Below are 18,327 nucleotides of genomic sequence, written 5' to 3' on the forward strand. Positions count from 1 at the left end.
AAACACAGATTCAATTTGGGTACCCGCCAGCACCACAAGGAAACCACTGTGTTTGCTGGAGTCCTCAGATAGCTCTACCGTCTCCAGTATTTAACTTTCCTGGTTGGAGGTAGGGGTATGGGGCTCAGTTTGGAACAAGTTTCTGGAATTCTGAAGTTCATTGCAATAAAATTCTTAGTTTTTTCTGCAGTTCGAAATTACTCCATGTCATTCTAGTGCCGAAAATTGAGCAGGGCCTTCTGTATGAAGTGAGAGACCGGGAGGTGTCTGGAAGAAGGGGAAATCCCCTCTGTGCATTAATGTTCTAAAAGGCAAACTCTGCCAAGAGCCTAGTTCTGGGAAGCAGCTCTAGGGCAGCCCAGGATCCTGCTGGGTGGTCTCATCATTGGGACGGGGATGTGAGGTCAATGGTCCAAAGCTGTATTTTCAGTATTACAGAACTTCAGCCAAGATACTTGACTTTTTTTCTTAAACCCTTTCCCCCAAATAAAAGAGAAAGAAGAGGAAGAAGAAGTGAAAGAGAATGACAGCACTTTGGAGAGAAGGACGTGGTATTTACTGAATGAAGACCTTTGGAGGCAAGCCACAGAGGTACTGCTGTACCAAACTCCAGCCTTCTAGGAAGAAGAAAGAGGCCAGTTTAGAGGTGTTGTCACGGTGGCCTTGTTTTGGCAGGGGGGCCAAATGAAGCCTCCTCTCGAAGCTCCACCATGCTTTATGTCTTATAACCCACCTGCACACTCTTTGACAATTAATTCCACCTTTCAATAAGCATTACATTTTTTTGTCAATAAGTTCTCTTCAGAAAACCGGATTTGTAGACTTATTCATCATATGACATCTCCTTTTTCAAAAAGAGCAATCAAGCAATGAATTAAAGATAATTAGAAACGTGGTTAAATTCAACGTTCTGCAAGGTTCAAGGACATATGAAGAGAAGGGTATTTCCCACACCCAGGCTTGATGATCTAGAGAAAGCAAGATGCTGTGTGTGAATGATGGGTTTTGGGGCACAGGCCATTGGGATTGCTCCAGGATAGAGCCTGGGGGAGGAAGGTTGTGGCTCAAGTGGGGTGCAGGTTCTGCAGCATGTCTGCTCCTGATAGCTATAGAGATCTGAGAGACGCCAAGGATCCCTTTGTCTCCAAGGCATCCAGGTCAAACCATTTGGTAAGACATAAGATCAAGATCACAAAAACTAAAGGGAGAAATTGTATTTATATACATGTTGATTTTGATGTTGGTTTTTTTAAACTATGGTCTAATTTATTCCAACACAATGAACAGCGCTTTCTTTCTACTCCAAAGATAGTAATGATCCTTACTTTAAGCTTGTAGCATTGAAGTAATGTTTAACTTTATTCTTGTATTGGCTTACCCAAAGAGCAGATAAAATTTTCTCAACTTTATAGTATATAGGAGACGGATACAGAGAAACTTACAGACTTGAAATCTGCTGTCACCTACCCCTTTTCACTCAGCTTCAGGTCTGAGTTTACCCGTTGGGTTTTGGGGTCGGGCCAATCTTCCTACACATTTGGGCTGCAGATATTACCTTCCATGCATATGTGTTCACAGGGGTTATGCTGAAAGACTGAACTCTAGTTGCAACAGAAACCAGTTAGGAGATTAATCAGGTAATTATTTAATCAATTAATCCTTAATTAAGGTCCTACCTTGGTTTTAATCATCAACGATAATCACTTCTTTCTTTGAACTCAAATCTTCTGCCTTCAATTAGAAGCTTTTAGTAAAACACTTGTTTGAATTTCTTTAGGTAAAGTTGAAGCTTCACCTAGCTTGTTTTACATGAATGTAACTTAAGTAGATCCAATACTTTTACTGCTATCATCAGATTCTGAATGTCCCCTAAAGGCCTATGTGTTAAAGACTTGGTTTTCTGTGTGTCATCTTTGGGAAGTGGAGAAACTTTAAGAGGTGGAAACTAGTGAGAGGTTTTTACATCACTGGGGATATTCCCTTTAACAGGTTTGCAGGACTCTTCACCTGTCCTTGCTCTCTCTTCTTCCTGGCAATGAAGTAAGCCATTTCACTCTACCATGCATCGGCAATTATGCGTTTTCTCACCATGGGTTTTAGGGCCAACTGATCATGGGTTAGAAAACTATGATGCAAAGTAAACCTTTTTCTTTTTTCTATGTTCATTATTTCAGGTATTTTTATTATATGGATGGAATGCTGACTAACACACCTAAGGCTGACTAACACGCTCATCTAGGCCAGTTTTGCTTTAAGAAATTCCAAGAAAAACAAATAAAGACAATTCTTATAGTAAAGGATTCTAGTTGCTCCAAATAGTCACCACAGTGAGAACTCCTGGGGTACTATAATGGAAGACTTGGCTTTAACCTCACAGTACCCATTCCTATGTAATAATAATAACAGTTCAAGTAATAATCCAAAGACTTTGCTCTGAAGAGATCACACTTGAGTCCTCAGTTTCCTTCAAGTACTAATATTCTGTGGCTTAACACCCAATCAGAAGCATCCTAATACAAATAAAGCATGGGGGTGCTAATTAAGTAAAAAGGCTTCAGATCTCAATGGAGAAACCCATGTGTTTGGGAAAGAGTCCACCCAAAACAGAAACAATAAACAAAGTTCCACCTATCTGATCACTTCATCTGGAGATGTGTGTGTGTGTGTGTGTGTGTGTGTGTGTGTGTGTGTGTGTGTGTGTGTGTGTATGCATGTGGAGGCTAGAGGACAACCTCAAGGTTGCTCCTCAGGTGCCATTCACTATTTTTTTGAGAGTGGGTCTCTCACTAGCTTGGAACTTACCAAGCAGGATAGGTTGGCTGGCCAGTGAGTTCAAGGATCCTCCTGTCTCCACCTCCCCAGGCCTGAGATTACCCATCACCACACCCTGTTTTGTTTACTTCGGTTCTGGGGATCAAACTCAGCTCCTCCTTGCTTGTAAGGCCAAGAAAGTACTTTACCAACTGTACTATTTCCTCATGCCCCAGCTTGAGCTTCTTTTAACAGATGTATAAAACTTTTATCTCCACCATGAATGAACTCTGAGAGCTGTTCCTCCCCCACCCCCAACTGGATTAAACTACATGATCTCCTGGGTCCTTGCTAATTGCAGGATTCACTGAATCTGGGCAGGACAGAGAAAGAACAGAGAAACCCTAGTGCCAGAAAACACAGGAGGGGTTCTAGCAAAGGAGGCTGGAGAACCAACCTCCATACTCGATAGTACAGATTTCCAATGCTGAGAACTTTCAAGAAGAGAGAAATCAGTGGGGGACTGAGGTTTGTAGAAGACTTCATGGGAGAGAGACATGAACTAACTAGATCACATTTCTGGCATTCAGCTGGGTAGCAATAGATCTGGGTTCAGATGGTGATGATGAGGAATGTTATGAAGTCATTTCAGCCCTTTCCCTTTAATATAAATTTGGCTTCAGTTGTCCACTGGAGTGGTCCCTGCAGGGATTTTGCTGAAAACCTTCCTTACCTGAGAAGAAATTGCACTCCCATGCAGAGGCCAAAGGCAAAGATCTACACTGATTGAAAAAACAGTATCCAAGAGCTTTCTCTCAACACCACCCTGGGCATTCCAACTCGAGGGCCTACAGTAGCACAGAGGATCCCTATTCTAGTCCTGCCACTTTTTCATATGTAAAGTAGACTAATAGATTTCTGTTAGGTTGTTGGGTAGATTATTAAATAAGCAGATGCACTTAATGAACTCAACATAGCACCTGGCATCAAATGAGTGCTCAGCAAGTGGTATCTATTAGGTGGATAGAAGAAATGGAGTTATCCATGCAGTTCTAGGCATGCTGGCCCAGGGCACAGCCACACACAGTGCATCTCCTAGACAACTCCCTTCTGTTTCAGGCCAGCCCTAAGATAGAGCCATGGTGACTCCATTGAAAATATGATCCTTCAAATGCATCAAAGAATAAAAAGAGAGTCCTGTTGTATGAAAGGGGAATTCCCTCCAAGACTGAGGGAACATAACTTGGAAGCTACCCAGATCTTCCCATCCTGTTCCCAAGTGACAAAGGTCAGCTAGAAGTAAAAAAGTCAGACTGAACAGGGACAAAAGTGGGAATTTGGGCATAAATCTAAATAGCATTTAGTTGGTCACCAGCTTTTCCAACACAGTGGGACTAATTTGGCAATAGCCCCAAACTATACAACCTCTTCCAATGGAGATAAATGCATATCGGTCCTAGTGGTCAAAGGTAACAGGAGCCTCAAGTCCTTCAGACTCTCCCTCCTCCCCCTTCTTGGGCCCTCTTCCTTGCCCTCCTCTTCCTCTTTGTTCTCCTCCATTGATGAGACTGCAAATCTTAATGTCATTCTACAATATTTTTGATATGGTAAACAGCAGTGCTATTTAGCAGCTACTTCCCAGGAGAGCAGCTTCATGGAATAGTCAATCCAGGGGGCCCAGGTAAGAGAGTGGAATGGAAACCCAGCTGGCCTTGACCCTCCCGGATGCCTGATCTGCAGATCTCCCAGATGGGAAGCAGAAGCTTGCTGGGTGGTCCTGAAGGGAAGACAGGCTTTAAAAGCAGGGAGACCTGGACTCTGCTTTTATGATTCTTGGAAAGGATGATGGGATATAGAGAGCACTGACTGAAGGTGCAAGGGTGCAAAAGAGAATGACGCTGGGAACAGAAACTGGCAGCCGGAGGCCCAGTAAGAAAGTTTTGAAATCAGACAGGAAAGTAGTCATATCATACAAGAGGCCAGAGACTTGCCAGAGGCCAGGAGAGGCTTGGAACTGATGATCCCAACCTTCTTGGAGGGAGGAGAGAAGGAAGAAGACGATGGCCGCAGCAAAAGGAGAGGCCAAAGTTGAGTCTGAGTCTATCATATCCAGAGGTGAGGCGGCTAGACTCTTCCTCAGGCTGGGACTTCAGAGCATTATCTAAACCTCCACATGCCCTGTGATGAAATACAAAGAAGATTCTATGCATTTCATCACATACTTTTGGCAGTTTATGGCTATCAGATAGGTAAAGTGCTTGGGACAGAGTAGATGCTATAAGTTCTGTAAATGGTAGCCATTGATATTAGGAATAGTTGCAAAGCCAGCCCTTGGAATCCTTCCTGTATTTGGAAGGTTTTTTTTTTTGTTTTTTTGTTTTTTGTTTTTCCAAGCCTTCCTAGTCGTCAAAGTGCTCAAGAAGTTTTCAGGGACAAGTGCAGGTGCTTTAATGTCTCTATTTACATGGGCCAAAGAATCATGCACTAAACAGCACTAGTGAGAGACAAGTCAGCTCCGGGCTCTGGTATTAGACACGTGTTTCTCTTTTTTTACCCCTGGATATCAAGACACTCAGCATCACAGCCAACAACCAGACAGGGTAACTATTTGATGCAGAGGAAGGGGGAGGCAACCACATCCTTTCACCAGGTATAATGTCGCCATGGCCACAGTCCAGGGAGGTTTCCTCTCCGTGCACGTCTGCTCTGTCAGGTACGTGTCCTCAGTCTACTTTTCCAACAAATGCTTCCATTCATTTTCTACCAGGTCGGAGCCACCCAGAGTCCACACCGCTGGCTCTTGCCAGCTTAGCCACCATCTGAATTAGCTTCAACGCATCACACCTTTGTGTCTGACACATACACACACACACCCAAGTTTCCCAAAGCTTTTGTTGCTGATCTGTTTTATGCCAATGTGCCCTTTAAGTCAATTCCCGCATGCGAAAATGATTGTAAGAGCTGGTAGACTGACTCCCCCCTTATATAGAGTAAGGAACTTAGATTTCATTGTAACCCTGCTGCCAATGAGCACAGGCCAAATCCAATGCTGAATAGGGACAATGGTAGCTTTCTTTTTCTTTTTTGTGGGTTCAATTTTCTATGTATGTATGTTAGCTTTAATATACAAAGTGGTCTGCAACAAGGTACCTCTGCCTTTAGTAGACAGAAGGAAGCCAATGTCCACATAAAAGTAAATTACTTTACCCCAGAGTCTTCACCTTTCACATGCTACCTCCTCTAGGAAGCCTTCCCGGATCACCCCATCCCGAGAGACTCCTCCCTCCTCTGATGTCAGCCACTGCAGTTCATCTAATTGTTCCTAACTGGGATTCAGGGCAGCTTGGTGCCTCAGTACCTCCCAGAAGATCTAATCAGTCATACATCAGGGACTCAAAAGAATAGCAGATGCTTGCTAGATAGCCTGGAACAGAAATTGAGGAAACCTAACCCAGGATTTCCCAAAGAAATCCCCCTGTTCCTCCCCACAGCTCTGCATGTTGGACTCAGGAGCATGTTGCTCAAACTTGCAAGGATGATTCCCACCAAGACTCTCAGCAAACTTCACCAGCCCCAACCAGCTATTTCTGTCTTACTCCTGAGATCATAACCAAACATAGCCTCTATGTTTGAATCAAAAGAGGCTAAGATCTGGCATTTCAGATTAGAAGGAAACTAGGAAGAGCCCTGAAGAGGTGCTGCTAGTTGCTCAACTGAGAGACCACCAGCCCCTCCTGGGTCCTCCTGCCCTAGTTCCCCCAGGAGCTCAAGGGGAGGGCATAATGAGTATCCCCAAGGCTGAGCAATGCAGGAAGGCTCATGGTGCACCCCAAGCACCCAGCTCTTCCCAGCCCTGCACTGACATGGCTAAATCAGAGCCATGTGGCTGGCTCCTCTTCTAACACATGTGTCAGCTCTGTTCTCAGCCTCCACGCCCCCTCAGCCTAATGCGCTCCTTCTGTATAGAACCTGGAGCTGGCTGCCTTTCAGGATGGAACAGCTTGTGACATATAAATGATGACCCCCACATCTCACTCAGTTGCCATGAAGTGACACTGCCATGTACACAGCATGTTCTCTTGCCCTCGTGTGTCTAGAACAGGGATCTTCAATGTGGGATGGGGGCACAGAGGGAGAGCAGTGCCCAGTGCAAAGAGGAGGCTGTTTGATGAGTCCTATTCAAAGCTATCTTCAAATAACAGAATACAATACTTTGTCATTTCAGACATGTGGGGGGCATGACATGTATAAGTTTTAAAATGGACAAAAATTTGCATGTACATCTCCATAGCAGCCTTATTTGTAACAGCCAAAGAAAACAACCTAACTGCCCAGACTGATGAAATGAAAAACAGAATGCACTATGTCCAATATAGCAGAATATTAGACAGCCAGAGAAAGGTCATGGGATCTTCTGACACACACTACAATGTGGATGAACCTTAAAAAAACAGCATACTAACTCAAAGAAGCAAGACACAAATTCCACATATTATCTGATTTCATTTATATAGAATATCAAGGAATGGATTTAAAGGTAGATTAGTGGTTGACCAGAGATGATGGAGAGGGAAATGGAGAAGGGCTACTAATAGGTGTGGAGTTTCTCCTTGGAGTGATAAAAATGTCCTATCCATTGACTGGGATGATAGCCGTGTAACTATGACTATATTCAAAACCATTGAACTGTACACTTTAAATAGGTGGATGTTAAGTGGCTTATACCTCAATAAAGCTATGGTGCAAAGGTTCAGAGGTCGGGGAGGTGTTTAGCAATGCTGACTGCTATGACTTAAATATATCCCCCCTAAAAGTTAATGTATTGATAATGCAATCCCAAATGTGTTGATGGGGTCTGGAAAGGGGGGTCTTTGGTATAATTAGAATGAGATGAGGTCCTGGGGGCAGGTCCCTATGATGTCGTTAATGGTTTTATAAGAAGAGGGAAAGAGACCACTTGCTGTCTCACCATATGAGGCCCCCTGCCATTTAACAGGAAGCAAGCAGTTTCCCAGATGCTAAGCAGATGCAATGCCATGTGCTTTGACTTGTCAGCCTCCAAAACTTTGACCCAGATGAATTTCTATACTTTGTACATTATTTGGTCTCGGGTATTTTGTTGTGGAAAGAGAAAATGGGCTAAATCACTGACCTAGATCAGAAGTACCTTGTGGGAAGAAATAAGCTCTCCTTTAGAATCCCATAATACTCAGCATTGGACTAAGTATAAGAAGTTCTTCAAACTGTTGCCCTTCAGAAACTAACTCCTATGTAGAATCAAGCAATTCACATCTGTTTTTACACATCCTGAAGTCCACTGGGCCCAGCCATTGCCACCCCTTCCCATCTTTTTCATGGAAACTCTCACATTCCTCCTCTCATCTGGTGAGATCTACTACCCCACCCCCAGGCTCACTTCATCATATCACTGCCCAACTCCCCAGCAAACTCCCAACCCCTTCAGGTGCATGACCTCCATGATGTACAGAGGTCTGAAAATGCTGGGTGATTCACCTTAGGAATATCTATTAATGCATAGCTATTGGATCCCAGAAAGTATTCTAGACTGCAGAGATGCAAATGGAGAAAGCAAAGTCTCCATCTTCAGAGAACTTACAGAGCTTATTACGTTCTAATAGAAGAAAAAAATACACAAATAAACAGATACATGTCATTATATCCAGACTAAGGAGGAGACTCCCATTCTCAATGCGGTGGTCAGTAAAGGCTTCTCTGGTGAGTTATCATTTGAATAGAGACCTAAAATATGTGAGAAAGGAAGACAGTGAACCACTCAAGGAAGAGTTGTCCTGACTAGCTGACAGGCTTTGAGATAGGGGCATGCAAGAAACTTGCTCACTCTAGTGCTGTGAGGAATAATTATTACTCCTACTTTACAGATGGGAAAAGATGAGACATGGAAAAGTTAGGTAGTATATACAAACGTTACCCAATGCCTCCATGAGGCAACTAGAACACAGACAGAGTCAGGCAGTGTGGCTCCAGCCCCGTCCCCTTGACCATAGCCCCATCCAGCCTTTAGTCTTTTTATTTACCCTTGACTACTTGCCCTCATGATCTTACCCACACTGGCCTCTGCTTTGTTCGATAACACAGCTTGGTGAGTCTGTCTTCTAGCCCCTGCCCTTTTCCCCTTCACTCTTTGTTACATTCTCTCCCCAGTGAATCCACCTCTCATCCCTCATCCACCTTGGGGGTCCCTCAACTGGTCCTCCACAGCAGCTCTTTTGTTTGTTATCTGATGTTTTTCTCCTCTCATTTCCACTGAAATGAATTAATTCCAGTTCAGGAATGGGAATGTTGAGTCAGCTCTCTGTATCTGAGAATTCTACACTGGCAAATTCAATCAGCCACAGATCAAAATAATTTTTAAAACATTTTTCACCTGTACTCTGTTAGCTAGGTTTTCATCACTGTGACACAGTACTTGGCATTAACAACTTAAACAGGAGGAAAGATTTATTTAAGTTCACTGTTTCAAAGGTTTCAATCCATTGTCAGATGACTCCACTGCTTTGGGCCTGAGACATGGCAGAGCATGGTGGCAGAAAGGGCATGATTTAAAATATACGGGAGGTCATGCATAGGTCATATGCAAATACAACAGCATTTTATATAAAATACTTGTGCATCCTTGGACTTTGGTACCCTCAGTGGTCCTAGAAATAATCCCCTTTGAATATCGAAGGTCAAATGCACTGAGTTCACAAAAATGGTTTGTTTAGTTGAACTGCATTGAATCTTCCAACTACCACTTGTAGTTTTAGCAACTTATATGAAGTATAATGAAGATAGGTTGAATTGTGCACATTTAAACAGTAAACATTAAGTTTTAGCATACATTTACACCCTCACCATTACAAGATTGTAAACTGTCCTTCACATCCAACTCTTCTCACAGGCCTTTATCATCTCTCTTCTGACCTTTCACCTCCATCTCACAGCATCTGTTTTACTTTCTGGCACTGAAGATTAGTTTTCATTTTCCAGAAATTTTTATGACCGGAATCACATAGTATGTCCTGGTTTGGTTTTTTTCTGCATTTTTTCACTCAGCGTAATTATTGAGGCCCACTCTTTCTTTCTGTATATCCCTAACTAGTTTTCCACAGTTCGTTCACCTTTTTCCTTCTGAGGTACATTTCGGTTGTTTCCAGTTGGGGTGACTACAAGTGACTCTGCCATGAACATTCCACACAGGATTCTAAATGGAAAGGCAGAAGTGGAAACTGACTAATTCCTCACATGAGTTAACTCTCTGATTGCCATGGGTCTGAAGACTATATAGTCAGGCCTTATGGAATTCTAAGAAAACCTTTGATTTATTTCGGGTAACTATCTAGGAGTACAATGGCTGGATCACATGGTAGGTTCATGGAAGCTATCAAATATTTCTTAAAGAGATTGCACAAGTCATCACTTTCCAGATCTGAAACCTTAGACTTTCCCATCCCAGTTTGTCCATCTGCATACTTCCTACCCAGCTAAACCACTAACAGCCTGAATCCTTTCCTTCCTCTCTGCTCCATCATCTAGTGTCTGGAAAGTTGCTTTTTTACAGTCCAAGAACCTCAACAATAGGGTGGATCTCCCTTTGATAAGCAAATGTTTGTCTCTTAGTTTGACTCATCCCTATTAGTTTCATTCACCAAGACCAGAGTCAGCATGATGCTTGAAGAATTCTGTTACCAGTTTCCACATTCCTTGGCATCTCACTGTGTCTAGTGGACAACCGGATGGCAGTGGTTCCAAACTAATTAACCATGCTTCCTTAGGTGTCTCAGCAGTGAGGATCCACAGTCTCCTCTGATCATCTCTACACAAGATCTCCTTACTCCTGTCTATCCGCCACCTTCCCTAGTGCTCCCAGGGTCAACTAGACATTCCAATCACCTTCAGAAAGGCTGACCCAATGACTCAGCTCCCAGAGGTCTCAATCCACCAAACTGCTCTGAGCCTTTTCTTCAGTATCATCAAGCACAGAGTCTGGAATTGTCCTGGGTGACCAGTTCTGAGCACCCATTAGTATACGGAAACTGCAATGCTAAGAGGAGGGAAAGAGAAGCAGTAAATGCAGTCCTCATGTGACCCAAGGTCCAGATCAGGAGTAAGATGTGGTTATAATAGGAATATTGCAAAATAACCTGACAATGGCTGTAAGAAATTTGACCTAACTCTGGGAGGGGGTCGTGCTGGTATTGTCAGGCAAGAAAAGGTGAGGAACGTGACACCGTTGAGAGAATGTTTCTCAGCAGAACAGCAGCCATCAGTGGGCTCTGAGGAATGAACAGTCTCTTAGGCAGATTTGAGATACTATGGTTCCCAGGACTGTCTCAGAATTTTTTAGCCATATGCCTAACCTAATTCACCACAAACTTCCTTGCCCTCCCTTTTCTGGGCTATAGGAATATGTTTGCATTTAATGGACACCAATGTATGCCAAAGAGCAAGATGGTAGATAGCATCATCCCTAAAGATCTTCCAGTCTGAAGAGGGTGATGAAGAAGCAACAGGTCATTCTAACACAAGCTGGTTGTGCTCTTGGAACATGGGAGGACTGCAGACAAGAATGCAGCAAACTGTTGGGCCATCCCTTGGGGCTTGGAAGGCAGCACCAGAGAACTTCAAGGGACTGAAATGACATCATAATCCATGTATGCTCCTCCAGTCCTCAGGCCTTACTGCCAAGTTTTGACCAGACCACTCACAGCATCTCTATCCAGAGTGCTCCTATGTCTCCTACCTTGAAACTGTGTTAGAAAGCTCCCCTGAACCTCTAAGAGTCAGGTGACTGTCCAGAAAGGCCTGACAGCTGTGTGCCTCAGTCTTCAGCCAGCTCACCCTTGGCAGACTCTCCGAGTACCACGTTGTGGACCATATGGCAGTACAGCTGACACTGTGTGACGCAGGATAGCTTTGATTGCCAATCCACGTCAGCCCCAACCACGGGTACACCATGGCATTTAGACTGCAGCAAGGGACCTTTGATTTGGAGGGGGAGGCTAAAAGAGAGTCTGTAACATGTTCAAAACACCTACGTGAAGGATGAGCAGGAGGCCAGGGGTTGAGGGTGGGTAGCCCATCACTATCATCCTTCTGGCGGGAGACCAGGTCACCCAAGTGGACTTGGGGTATGCGTGTGTGTGTGTGTGTGTGTGTGTGTGTGTGTGTGTTGTGTGTGTGTGTTTGTCAGAGCCTGGCAACACTTTCCATCACAGAACCTCATAGAACGAGAAAGGAAACCAGAGGGAAGAAGGACAGCATAGATCCCAAACACTCTAGATTGGCTACAGCTAAAAGTTTAAGGGCCAAGATCTCCCTTTGTCCTCCAGGCAACATAGCCACTCTACAACCCTTTCTAACACATACGTATGCATGAGAGCTACTCACTGATCTAGAAGTCATGTGCCCGGCTTTCTGCCTTCTCTACGCTAGAGAAAATGGAATAAAGTCTGCTGAGCAAGCAATGGAAACATCTCATGGCCCCGCCCCAGAATTATCTGCCTCTGTAGTTCTTTTCTACTTCGGAAAAGTTTCATCAGTTTGGGGCTGGAGAGATGGCTCAGCAGTTAAGAGCACTGGCTGCTCTTGCAGGGGCCTGAGTTCAAGTCCCAGTACCACATGGCAACTAACAACTGTCCAACTATCCATAACTTCTTCAGTTCCAGGGGAATCCGACACCCTCTTCTGACCTCCATGGGCATTGTATGACACAGGTGCACTTATACACATGCAGGTAATAATACACCCATACACGTAAAATTAAAAATAATAAAGTAAATATTTTTTAACGTCATCAGTTCTGGGTAACTAACAATATCTATTTGTATTATTGTAGACCCCACTCCTAACCCCAAAGGCAAATTTGAAGAGGACGGTATCTAACAATTCAAGACAATGTGAATATGGGTCTAATTCAACTGGAAAGTCATTTTTTAACAACTTGGGATGTTTGAATATGGATTGTAGATTAAATTATATTTAGACACTATGGTTGGATTTGTTAGTTATGATCATAGTTTTGTATTTATACAAAAAAGTGTCCCTTATAGTAAATATTTAGGACGGGAGTGTTAGGATGTCCGGAAATGGCTTTTGAATACTTATACAAAAAAAGAGATGAAACAAAAATATTAAAAATCTAGATGATGGGTAATTGTTCCAGTCTCCCTATTTTTATAGATGTAAACATTTTGATAAGAAAAACATTAGAGGCTGGAGAGGTGGCTCAGTGATTAAGAGCACTGGCTACTATTCAGAGGACCGAGGTTCAGTTCCCAGCACCCACATGATAGTTAACAAGTACCTATAATTCCAGTTCCAGGGGATCAGACCCTCTTTTCTGGCCTCTGAGGGTATGTACACATATGATGCATTTATGTAGATGCAAGCAAAATACTCATACGCAAAAATAAAAATAAGTAATTATTAAAAAGATTTTAATTTAAAAAATTTAAGTTCTAGGCAGGAAGGAATTCTACCAGCCTGCCGTCTGGGGAGAGGGGCAGTGGAACTGTAGGAGAAATGTCTGCAAATATAAAATACAAAACAACTCAAACAGGCTGTGTAACCTCAAGGCGGTCTCAGGGTATCCTGAATTATAGCCAACCACAATCACACAGCCATAATTATGATTGTATGTGGAGAAGAGATGTAATTATTCTTTCTGCGTATTGGGACATGAGGGAATAGATTTTACCTAAAAACATGGCCAGTAATGTCCCGGGATACTTTCGGTGTAGTGTTGACAGAGATGTAAGGGTCTCTGCAGAACTTCTCTAGCACACTGGCTATCCAAATGTGGCTGCTCCTGGACCAGTGCTTCAGCAGCGTCTGGTAACTTTTTAGATATGCAAATATCAGGCTCTGACCCAGAGTCTGAAACTCTGGGGTATGAGAAGCCCAGCAGTCTGTCTTAATTAGCCTCCCTATGATTCTGTGGCTCACTGCCCTGCGGTGCTGGGTGACCCAGACATTACTCAGTATCTGACAAATACACAGCAGAGGTGCATACACCCCATATGGGGCTCAGATAAACTAAGTCCTACACTCTTGGCCTTGACCAGGAAAGCTGGCTGGGGAAGAAAGGAAAAAGACAGCCTTGGTTAAATATGTGTGCCTTGGGGGAGCTCCTATAAACCTTTAGGACCCTCCTTTTAAACCTATGCTCCAGAAAGCCCCATAAACAGCAGGGGCCCCCTCAGCAGTTCAAGAGGTGCAAACACTATTAAAATGGATGGGATCTTGATGGCTTACATAACCCACCAAGTGCCTGCTCCTCAGCATACCCCCCCAGGACTCTCCCTCGGCTGGCTGGCAGCTTCTGCAGGCACACTGAGTTGAGGGAGGTACCTGGGTCAGGGTGGTTCGACCGCCTGCCTGCATGCTATGAAAGATAATATGCCTACAGATGTGGGAGAAGGGAGAATGGTGTGCAGAAAGTCCTCACTTCAGTGTTTAATTCCTAAAATCACAGAATGTTCTAGATGAATAATGGAGATTGTTGAGACCAGCTTTCAGAGTCATAGATGAGAAAACAGGCTCAGATGAAGTGATTGTTCTAACATCACAGGACCAGTGTGGGCACAGGAGAAAGAAACACCAGCTCCCTTGGTCCCCGTGCTGGGGGTGCACCATGGAACACAGAGGGAGGTGCAGGTGGGCTGTCTGTGGATCTGGGAAGAAGGATGAGGAAAAGGCGCTTAACATGGAGTTAAAGCCCTGCAGTCAGTTGTATGGGTTGAAAACTCGGCCCGTTTACTTATAAGCTGACTTCTCCATGCCTCGGTTTCCTATTTTATAAAATGAGGATAATGCCATCCGCCTCACAACAGGAATCAGGTTAAACCCCAGTGACACTGGATGAAGAATTAGCACATACCAAGTACTCAATAAGCTCTGGTTACTACACTGGAGAGAAATTTATTTAAATGCCCATAGTGGTTCGATCTGGACGGTGGAGTTAGAAGAGCATCTAAGGTTAATAACAGAAGGTTTTCACTTCTTTGTATTGTCAAAAATGTTGTTTTGGTAAGTTTTCAAGTCAATTACATTCATCAGGGAGAAAATCAAATTCTGTCTCCCCAACCTGGTGTTAAATGCTGTGGAAGAGCCTCCTTCAGAGGGCTGTCATCTTTGATTTGATTAGAGAGCCAGAGTGATACACAGGAACTGTTTAGAAACCCAATTAGTACTTGATGTCAAGTAGAGATTTTATCTGTGTTATCTACATATGTAACTGAAATATAAAATATCAACATATATAATAATACCTACATAGTATTTTATATACACATGCTTAGCACACTTGGTCAATGGCAGATAGCATCTTACTTCTACTTAATAAATAATATGAAAACTTTCCATATGCAGGGTGCAAGGCTGGGTAAGCAGGGATATATAGAGGTTAAGAAGGCATGGGATGCCCTCAAGGAATTTTCAGCCTAGTTGGGAAAGCAGGTATGTATAAATGGTCCTGGTAATGATATGAACAAACAACACGCAGAACACCAGAGGTCACCCACACACACACGTGCTTTACCATTTCAGCTAATAGTATCCTTAGTCATGTATTTCATAAGTCTCAGAAAAACCTTATGATGAACATACTGTTACGAGAGACGAAAAACCAGAGGGAAAGAAGCAGAGCTTTGCCCGATGCTGCTGGGTGGACGTTCATTCCCAGCACAGAGAAGAATATGAGCAAAGACAGAGGCAGGAAGGCAGGCAGCCCAGATCCCACTAAAGAGCACAGGGGATGGGTGCATGGGAAGCAGGGTGGGGAGCGGAAGAGAAGCCAGAAGGGAAGGCAGGTGAGGTGCAGAGGCCCTCCGTCACAAGGTGAGGAGTCAGAACCTCCACTCTAGGTAAAGGAGAGTCACAGAAGGTTCTAGAGATGAGGAGTGGGTGATCAACGCTGATCTGATGGCAGTATTCAGGCCGACTCTGATGGAAAGTGGGAAGGAGAAAGGCCACTGAAAGGCCTCTGTGTGAGTGGTGTGGGATCAGTCTACACACTGGCATCAAGTGCTTATCAAGCACAGCGTTAATCCCACTGGGAAACTCCCAAAAGCAGACACTGTTCTTCGAACTTCCACATTCTACTCCCTTAATCCTCAGAGCAGCTCAGGACACAGACACTTACATTCCCATCTGACAGAAGGTACCAACTGAAGTAAAGAAGTACTAGCAACTTGATTAGAGCCCCAAACAAGGAACCTTACACTGGTGCATTTCCCTCTCCCAATATGCTTGAAGGCTCAGAGGAGTCATATAACTTGTCCGCTTGCCCAGCTTGCTGACACCAAAGCTGGGCTCACCTAGAGCCTCAGCCCCCAAGACTGTAGTACCGCCCCCAACTTGGGCAAACCTTGGCAAAAAGGAGTCATGGGCGGTAAAATTAACAGGGCACACATGAGGCCATGCGTTATATGGTTCCCCGTATATGAAAACTCAGAGTGTATAAACACAAACCGGGACAGGAAGCAGGTCAGTATTTCCCAGGGCTTGGGAAGGAAAGATGGGGGTGATGGCTTGCTGAGTGAAGGGCTTCCTTTTGGGGTGACAGAAATATTCTGGGGGCACAGGGCAGCAAAAGGTCCACTGCTAGTGTATTTTACCAACAGATTTTTAAAAACTATTGATTAAGAGCACTGTTGAAGACAACAAATTATTCACCATTTGTACTTAAGAACCTAGAAAAATCAGCCACGCTGGAGGAGTGCAGGTTACAGACAAGTGAAGTTTCCTCTAATTTGGAAGATACATTGTTCCCAGAAAAAGCCCTTATCCTTCCACACTGCTCTTGAACCCCACACATCTGTGGGAGAATGCTGGGGGAAGTGGCCAGAGGCATTTCTACTGCCTTCCTTCATGACCCCGTGTTTCATCTTCTAAGGAAGAGGCATCTCAATGTAAACTGGGCAAGCAAAGGCTTTGAGGGCAGTATGGCATCACATTGAGTCTGGATCCCCTCATCTACCAGTTCTGAGACTCTGGAGAATCTACTTTGCCTCACCAGTAATAGCACCTATACCTCATGGTATTTTCACAAAAATTGAATAAATTAAACAAAAGTGTTCAAAATATAGTCCCTATTTAGTGCTCATTATGTGAGCATAATTTATTGCAATTTTTAAATGGGTGATTCACAGTGTTTGAGTGCTATTCCATCCTTGTGGAATCCCTCTTCAAAGCTAATGATGGTCTCTTAGTTCATGTCAGGCATCCACCCAAGCAGCTAGGCCATGTCTTATAGCAGAATGCATCCATGGGCTGCCAAGCCACACGCCACAGTCGATCAATTCCCAAGTAAACGAAGATGTAGGGGCTAGAACAACTCATGACCCAAAGATCACTGCACAATTTATGTCCTACATCTTTCCTATGTACTGCTCAGCAGGGACTGTCTCTCCTCTTCATGTCTAGCATGAAGCCTTCCCTGCCTAGCCCTGACTTCCTGTTGGATCAAGTTGATGAATGTGGGTAAGAAGACCTGAGCTAGCAAGAGCAGAGTAGCGATGACAGACTGAAGACACCAGAGCACCTGCCCTGCCTGTGAAGGCTGAGTGCCTGAGGTATCTGAGTCATGCTGAGGTCCACCCTTGGAGAAAGGAATTTGCAGAGTCAGGGATGGTGCAGGGCCTGCTTGCCAGGCAAAGGAGTTTCTTCAATGAAAGAGGCCTGAACTCTCTCTCACACAGCCTGGAGGTCCAGGAGGTAGTGCAGGGAGGCAGATAGGTTTGGCTTCACATGCTAGTTCTGCCATCTACTAGACTGGGGGACTTCACATAAACCGTTTGACTTCTCCAAGCCTTGGTGTTCTCATCCACACAACAAAACTGATTCCCCATACCTTACAGGGTTGTTGTGAGTTTTTCAGGAAGTTAGGTACAGAAAAAAACCTGGTACCTACCTATCAAAACAATCCTTTCCAATCACCTGCCAGCTGAAATTTTCAGAGCATTAGGTGCAGCTGAAATACTTAGTTGATGTTTATTAATGAGTTCTATTTCAAACATTTTTATGATAAAATGTCAGAATCCAGAATATATAAAGAACACCTACAACTCAATAACAAAAACAACAAAGCCCAATTTAAAAGCAAAGGTTTTTTAAAATTTTTTTAATTTCTTTTTTTTTTTTTTTTTTTTTTTTTTTTTTTTGTGTGTGTGTGTGTGTGTGTGTGTGTGTGTGTGTTCACAGCAAGCATGAAGGACAGAGGACACAGAAGACAACTTGTGGGAGTCAGTTCTCTCCTTCCTCCATGTGGGTCATAGACATAGACTTCAGGTCATCAGGCTTTAGCAGCAAGTTCCTTTACCCACTGAGCCAATTTGCTGGCCCCAACCAAAGAAGTGGAACAGACATTTTCCCAAAGAGGAACAGCAAACAGCAAGCAGGCACATGAAGGAATGCCTAACACTGCTAGAATGCAAATGGTAACTACTGTAAAGGGGGTGAGGAGATGGTCAGTCGGTGAAGTTCTTGCCATGCAAGCGTGAGGATCCCCAGCACCACATAAAACAGCCAGGTGTGGCTGCACACACCTGGAAT

At 43.9% G+C, this 18,327-nt stretch overlaps 1 protein-coding gene across 2 annotated transcripts in view; it reads right to left on the reverse strand.

The window, feature by feature from the left end:
* Positions 1-18,327, reverse strand: part of Prkce (protein kinase C epsilon) — a 559,250-nt gene that overhangs the window by 438,825 nt on the left and 102,098 nt on the right. The gene's annotated exons all lie outside the window — the stretch shown is intronic.

The sequence above is a fragment of the Nannospalax galili genome, unplaced genomic scaffold, assembly GCF_000622305.1.
Source record: "Nannospalax galili isolate Female #2095 unplaced genomic scaffold, S.galili_v1.0 scaffold286, whole genome shotgun sequence".
Lineage (NCBI taxonomy): Eukaryota > Metazoa > Chordata > Mammalia > Rodentia > Spalacidae > Nannospalax > Nannospalax galili.